General features: G+C 39.8%; 1 protein-coding gene across 1 annotated transcript in view; it reads left to right on the top strand.

Annotated features, from left to right (window-relative positions):
- The window catches only part of ATP10B (ATPase phospholipid transporting 10B (putative)), a 264,174-nt gene that overhangs the window by 1,016 nt on the left and 255,705 nt on the right, over nt 1–7,453 (top strand). The window lies entirely within an intron of this gene.

Raw genomic sequence — 7,453 nt, 5'->3', positions numbered from 1 at the left:
TGACTTCAAAATCTATTTTACTATTTGGCGGTGGGGGAAAGACACCCATATCAACAAGTCTCTAACTTGAGAAATGGCCAGTTAAGACTAAAGTTACAAAAAGGGGAATGGTGAGAGAGCTGCACATATTTTTTAAAATCCAAACAAAATACAGTACTAGTTGGCTACTGCAAGCACTCCAGACAAAACTTTGAATGTGTTTCACTTTCTCTATCATATCAGTTCTGCAAGGCTCTGTATATTTGTGGGAGGATTTAGGAAAATATATTTTTAAGATTCATTTCAAAGAGTTACATGTACGAGAGAAAGGAGTATGGTAGAGAGGATCAGGCTCTGTTCCCAGTAAATCTGTACTCTGGGGCAATTCCACCACTTGTTTTTTAAAATTGCCAGCTATTCAGTGATAGTCCTAACACAGAACTGTATCAGTGTGCTGCAATTTTAAAATATGTGATTTTTAGGTAAGATCTGTGCGGTATTTGATACTGCATGGGAAGATGATTTGTACCAATAGATAGAGGGCTTGTCTTCACTATGGGGGAAGGTCGACCTATGTTATGCTACTCCAACTAACATGAATAACATAGCTGGAGTCGACGTAGCTTAGGTCGACTTACCCCGAGGTTTTCACTCAAACCCCCCAAAAGCAATGGAGACGCTCTCCAGTTGATTTCCCTTACTCTTCTCAGGAAGCTGGAATACCAGGGTTGACCAGAGAGCGCTCTGCAGTTGGTTTAGCGGGTCTTCACTAGACACGCTAAATTGACCCCTGCTGCATCAACTGCAGCAGTGTCGATCTCCCCGTAGTGCAGACCAGCCCAGTGTACCAAACTATTGTCTTATTCCAAAACTTGTATTATTTTCTTCATTAGTATCATATGTGTCCCATAGATGCTTTGATGAATGGAACTTGTTTTCTAAGTAAAATAGAGTAGTTTGTTAACAGTCTACCACCAGACAAAATTCTTCTAAAAAACAAGAGTTGAATATATGCTAACCAATTTTTTGTGTACCAAGATGTCATCATTGCCAAAACAATGAACTTGTAAAATTCACATGTTCTGTGCAGAAGCTGACAGGTCTTTCCATGCCAGAGTAATATGATAGTTGGTCAAATCCTGGGCTCCTTACTTGATAAAAATTTGGACTGAGTGCTGCTTGCATAAGGTAGAGAGGATTGGGACATGAATGTGATACTGATTTCTCATTGATCCACAGACGTGCGGGGGGAGGGGGTGAGAAGGGACGGGACAGGACAGGCAAGTGTTGTTCTTTGGAACTGTGAAGAAAAACTATTTTTCTGGTAGGTAAATTTTGAACCTAATAAGGTTGAAGTAATGTAGCATATGTTCCCATGGCTTGTGTGGTATAAAAACAAAATGTTACTACAAAAATGTTATTTATTAATTATATGGTGCTGTAAATGTGTTTGGCCACCCAGGGATGCAGGAAGAAGCTGCTTTTGGGGGGTTTGAGTATTGGTTTGAGTATTGGCCTGCTAAACCAAGGGTTGTGAGTTCAATCCTTGAGGGGGCCATTTAGGGCAAAAATTGGGGGTTGGTCCTGCTTTGAGCAGGGGGTTGGACTAGATGACCTCCTGAGGTCCCTTCCAATCCTGATATTCTGTGATTCTGTGGCACTATATGCTAGGTAGAGTGTGCCAAACAAAATACAATGCACCCTTTTACAACCCAGTCATGTAGCTGAACATCTATTCTTCATGGGAGGTATACCTTTGGGATAGGCTTCCAGGCCTCTTTACTTTCAATAATGTGTGTTTGAAGCAGCCTCTGAAAACAAATGTCAATACATGTATGACTGGTGAAATGCATGACATTTCACCATGGCTTGTTAGCATAAATTGTAGTTGCTAAGCAACTTTTTAATAAATTCAGTTTAATCAATGATAGATTAATTTGAATGGCAGCTGGAGTGGCTCAGGACTCCTGAAAATCAGGCCACTTGTTTTTAGGTGACTTGAAAACTTTGATCACTTCCTCCAGGTGAACTGGATGACTCATTACATGTTCATTATTTTCTTTAATAACTGCAGCCATGTGGTTTGTTTGTTTTTTGGTAGTAAAATAATAAATAAATTGCATTTGGCCATAGGGTACTTGGCTGCTATGATTTACTATTTGCCATCCTTTTTCCCTTAGATTTTGGTGATTTTTCTGTGTTGTGGTATTTCCACACTTGCTTGCTTCATCTTGCATTTAAATGATACTTTGGATCATTTCATCCTATCCCTTTCTGAAGACTGCTGGTTGTTCCATAGGTGTGATTACTTCTTGACTGAGAGTGGTGCTTTTGAAGCCTGATAAGGAACCATCTGACTCAAAAACCTTGTTTGGAATATCTGCCTTTGCCCCTGCTTCGGGTTAAACACCATCACCTTATTTTGTATCACTGTTCTCCCGTGGCAATTGGACACTAACCCTGGGAGTTCTCTATATATCTTTGCCATGAGACTTGGCAAGGTCAGAGGAGTGTCATTTCAGTGCTACTACACATCGGTCGGAGGAGCATGAACAGATCTTTGATTTGTGCTTGATTGCCTCTAAGCCCAGTGTCAATATCACCTTTTCTGAACCCTTCTGACCAGTCTTCTCAGTTCTCATTTACAGTTGTTTAAATGGCTGTTACTGTCACTATATTTATGCTCATAACTTTGAGTGTCACTCATCACAAATTGTTTCATCTTCCATTTTGCTAATTGCAAGAAATTACTTGGAAGATTGTAAGCCGTTTTTTACCAAATTGGGCAAAGAGGTTACAACTTCTGTGTGTCCACAACAATAGATAATGTGGGCAAAGTTTTAAAAACTGCCTAAATCACAAAATTTTTGAAAGTGTCTTAGGGCACCTAACTCTTATTGATTACAAATCTGGTCATAAGTCACTTGAAAATGGAACTTGGAGTCCTGGTAATTTAAGAATTTTTAGAAATGTTACCCTACAGCTTCTGTGGGGATAACTCTTGTAAATGTTCATTTTTGTTTTTCACCCTGTGGGAAGCTGCATAAAGGCCTGATGCTACAAAACAAGACAAATTATGAGTGTGAATCTTTATAAGCAGGTGATAATGTGAACCACATAAAAATATATTTGGGAGAGAGAAACAAAAAGATTTTCGGGCTGCTGAGTTACAGAGAATAAATGAAGTATAAAAGAGATGGGATATCCTTGGTTGCTTTTCTTCCTGGACACCATCTACAAATAAACCACTAATGGGAACTTTTATTCTTGCGTACATTGAGTCTATCTAAGTATTCCTAGAGCAAAAATGTTAAAATATTTGGAATGTTATAGGTCATGAAAGAACAACCCTATTTAAGATTTCCTCTTCTCTTACAACTTTTCTTCCTATGTCTGCCTTGTCCATCTGTCCTAGGTCATGATCCAACTCCCAGGGAAGTCAATGGAAAAGCTGCTTTTTGTTTCAGTATGGGATCAGGCCTCTGCTTGTGTCAAGGTTCTTTCCACACTCTGAACTCTAGGGTACAGATGTGGAGACCTGCATGAAAGACCCCCTAAACTTATTCTTATCAGCTTAGGTTAAAAACTTCCTCAAGGTACAAACTTTGCCTTGTCCTTGAACCCTATGCTGCCACCACCAAGCATGTTAAACAAAGAACAGGGAAAGAGCCCACTTGGAGACATATCCCCCCAAGTCGTCCTGGGGAAGGCTTGATAAAAATCTTCACCAATTTGCATATGTGAACACAGACCCAAACCCTTGGATCTTAAGAACAATGAAAAAGCAATCTGGATCTTAAAAGAAGAATTTTAATTAAAGAAAAAGTAAAAGAATCACCTCTGTAAAATCAGGATGGTAAATACCTTACAGGGTAATCGGATTCAAAACATAGAGAATCCCTCTAAGCAAAACCTTAAGTTACAAAAAGACACAAAAACAGGAATATCCATTCCATTCAGCACAGCTTATTTACCAGCCATTTAAACAAAAGGAAATCTAATGCATTTCTAGCTAGATTACTAACTAACAAGTTCTAATACTCCATTCCTGATCTGTTCCCGGCAAAAGCATCACACAGACAGACAGACCAACCCTTTGTTATTCCCCCCCCCCCAGCTTTGAAAGTATCTTGTCTCCCCATTGGTCATTTTGGTCAGGTGCCAGCGAGGTTATCTTAGCTTCTTAACCTTTTACAGGTCAAAGGGTTTTGCCTCTGGCCAGGAGGGATTTTATAGTTCTGTGTACAGAAAGGTGGTTACACTTCCCTTTACATTTATGACAGCTTGAAAAGAGATTGTGTTTTAGTGGTGAGAGCAAAAGTCTGTGTATATCTTGTTTTTTATTCCTGACTCACCCCTGTGGCCTTGGGCTACAATTAATTCAAAAGTTAAGGAAATTAGTTAGGGAAGTGGATTGGACTGAAGAACTTATGAATCTAAAGGTAGAGGAGGCCTGGGGTTACTTTAAGTCAAAGCTGCAGAAGCTATCGGAAGCCTGCATCCCAAGAAAGGAGAAAAAATTCATAGGCAGGAGTTGTAGACCAAGCTGGATGAGCAAGCATCTCAGAGAGGTGATTAAGAAAAAGCAGAAAGCATACAGGGAGTGGAAGATGGGAGGGATCAGCAAGGAAAGCTACCTTATTGAGGTCAGAACATGTAGGGATAAAGTGAGACAGGCTAAAAGTCAAGTAGAGTTGGAGCTTGCAAAGGGAATTAAAACCAATAGTAAAAGGTTCTATAGCCATATAAATAAGAAGAAAACAAAGAAAGAAAAAGTGGGACTGCTAAACATTGAGGATGGAGTGGAGGTTAAGGATAATCTAGGCATGGCCCAATATCTAAACAAATACTTTGCCTCAGTCTTTAATAAGGCTAAAGAGGATCTTAGGGATAATGGTAGCATGACAAATGGGAATGAGGATATGGAGGTAGATATTACCATATCTGAGGTAGAAGCGAAACTTAAACAGCTTAATGGGACTAAATCGGGGGCCCAGATCATCTTCATCCAAGAATATTAAAGGAATTGGCACCCAAAATTGCAAGCCCATTAGCAAGAATTTTTAATGAATCTGTAAACTCAGGAGTTGTACTGTATGATTGGAGAATTGCTAATATACTTTCTATTTTTAAGAAAGGAAAAAAAAAAGTGATCCAGGTAACTACAGGCCTGTTAGTTTGACATCTATAGTATGCAAGGTCTTGGAAAAAATTTTGAAGGAAAAAGTAGTTAAGGACATTGAAGTCAATGGTAAATGGGACAAAATACAACATGGTTTTACAAAAGGTAGATTGTGCCAAACCAATCTTATCTCCTTCTTTGAGAAAGTAACAGATATTTTAGACAAAGGAAATGCAGTGGATCTAATTTACCTAGATTTCAGTAAGGCATTTGATACCGTGCCACATGCGGAATTATTAGTTAAATTGGAAAAGATGTGGATCAATGTGAACATTGAAAGGTGGATAAGGAATTGGTTAAAGGGGAGATTACAACGGGTCCTACTGAAAGGTGAACTGTCAGACTGGAGGGAGATTACCAGTGGAGTTCCTCAGGGATCAGTTTTGGGACCAATCTGATTTAATCTTTTTATTACTGACCTCGGCACAAAAAGTGGGAGTGTGCTAATAAAGTTTGTGGATGATACAAAGCTGGGAGGAATTGCCAATTTAGAGAAGGACCAGGATATCATATAGGAGGATCTGGATGACCTTGTAAACTGGAGTAATAGTAATAGGATGATATTTAATAGTGAGAAATGTAAGGTTATGCGTTTAGGGATTAATAACAAGAATTTTAGTTATAAGCTGGGGACGCATCAATTAGAAGTAACAGGAGGAGAAGGACCTTGGAGTATTGGTTGATCATAGGATGACTATGAGCTGCCAATGTGATATGGCTGTGAAAAAAGCGAATGCGGTCTTGGGATGCATCAGGAGAGGTATTTCCATTAGGGATAAGGAGGTTTTAGTACCTTTATACAAGGCACTGGTGAGACCTCACTTAGAATACTGTGTGCAGTTCTGGTCTCCCATGTTTAAAAAGGATGAATTCAAACTGGAACAGGTACAGAGAAGGGCTACTAGGATGATCCGAGGAATGGAAAACTTGTCTTATGAAAGGAGACTCAAGGAGCTCGGCTTGTTTAGCCTAACTAAAAGAAGCTTGAGGGGAGATATGATTACTCTCTATAAATATATCAAAGGGATAAATACCAAAGAGGGAGAGGAATTATTTAAGTACCAATGTGGACTCAAGAACAAATGGGTATAAACTGGCCACCAGGAAGTTTGAACTTGATATTAGACGAAGGTTTCTAACCATCAGAGGAGTGAAGTTTTGGAATAGCCTTCCAAGGGAAGCAGTAGGGGCAAAAGATCTATCTGGCTTTAAGATTAAACTCGATAAGTTTATGGAGGAGATGGTATGATGGGATAACGTGATAATCTTTGGTAAGTAATTGATCTTTAAATATTCATGGTAAATAGGCCTAATGGCCTGTGATGGAATATTAGATGGGTGGGATCTGAGTTACCCAGGAAAGAATTTTCTGTAGTATCTGGCTGGTGAATCTTACCCCATATGCTCAGGGTTTAGCTGATCGCCATATTTGGGGTCAGGAAGGAATTTTCCTCCAGGGCAGATTGGAAGAGACCCTGGAGGTTTTTCGCCTTCCTCTGTAGCATGGGGCACAGATCACTTGATGGAGGATTCTCTGCTCCTTGAAGTCTTTAAACCACGATTTGAGGACTTCAATAGCTCAGACATAGGTGAGGTTTTTCGCAGGAGTGGGTGGGTGAGATTCTGTGGCCTGTGTTGTGCAGGAGGTCAGACTAGATGATCACAATGGTCCCTTCTGACCTTAGTAACTATGAATCTATACTGGTTTCCTCTCTCTGCTGCCCTTTACAGTCCATAAAATGAGAATATCTATAGCCACCATCATGGGGTGTTTTGATATCATCAGACTGCGACCCTGAGACCTGTTGGTACCAACTGGCAGAGGACACGGGAAGCATAGTGTTTTACAGTGGCATGTGAGGTCTCTACAGAGAGCTAGTAGCCCACTGATCGTCATAATCATTGTGAAATGTACGTACGGATAATATTTAAGGACTTATATACGTATACTAAAAAATATGTTCTTAAGGTCTTGGAGTTATGGCAGGTCACCAGGAGACGACATACCTCCTGCCTGAAAGGAACATTTATAAGGTAACGAGATCTCTTTCCTGTCTGGTCATTTGCGAACTGCATGCCTCAAAATGTAGGCCTACTTGCGTATGGAGCCAGGGGCTGAATAAAAGATTGCAAAATCTACAAGAGAGGAAATTTACAGGATGAAACAAATAGCAGGGGTGTACTGTTTCTGAATAAAGACAAATAATTGTTATATATTGGGAGTGCAAAGAAATATGCAGGATTCTTCACTGTGGCTGCAAACTGACAGTGTGTTTGTTTTATGAAAGAAAG

This window comes from Dermochelys coriacea, chromosome 8 (assembly GCF_009764565.3).
Source record: "Dermochelys coriacea isolate rDerCor1 chromosome 8, rDerCor1.pri.v4, whole genome shotgun sequence".
Classification (NCBI taxonomy): Eukaryota; Metazoa; Chordata; order Testudines; family Dermochelyidae; genus Dermochelys; species Dermochelys coriacea.
This window is presented reverse-complemented; position numbering and strand designations above follow the sequence as displayed.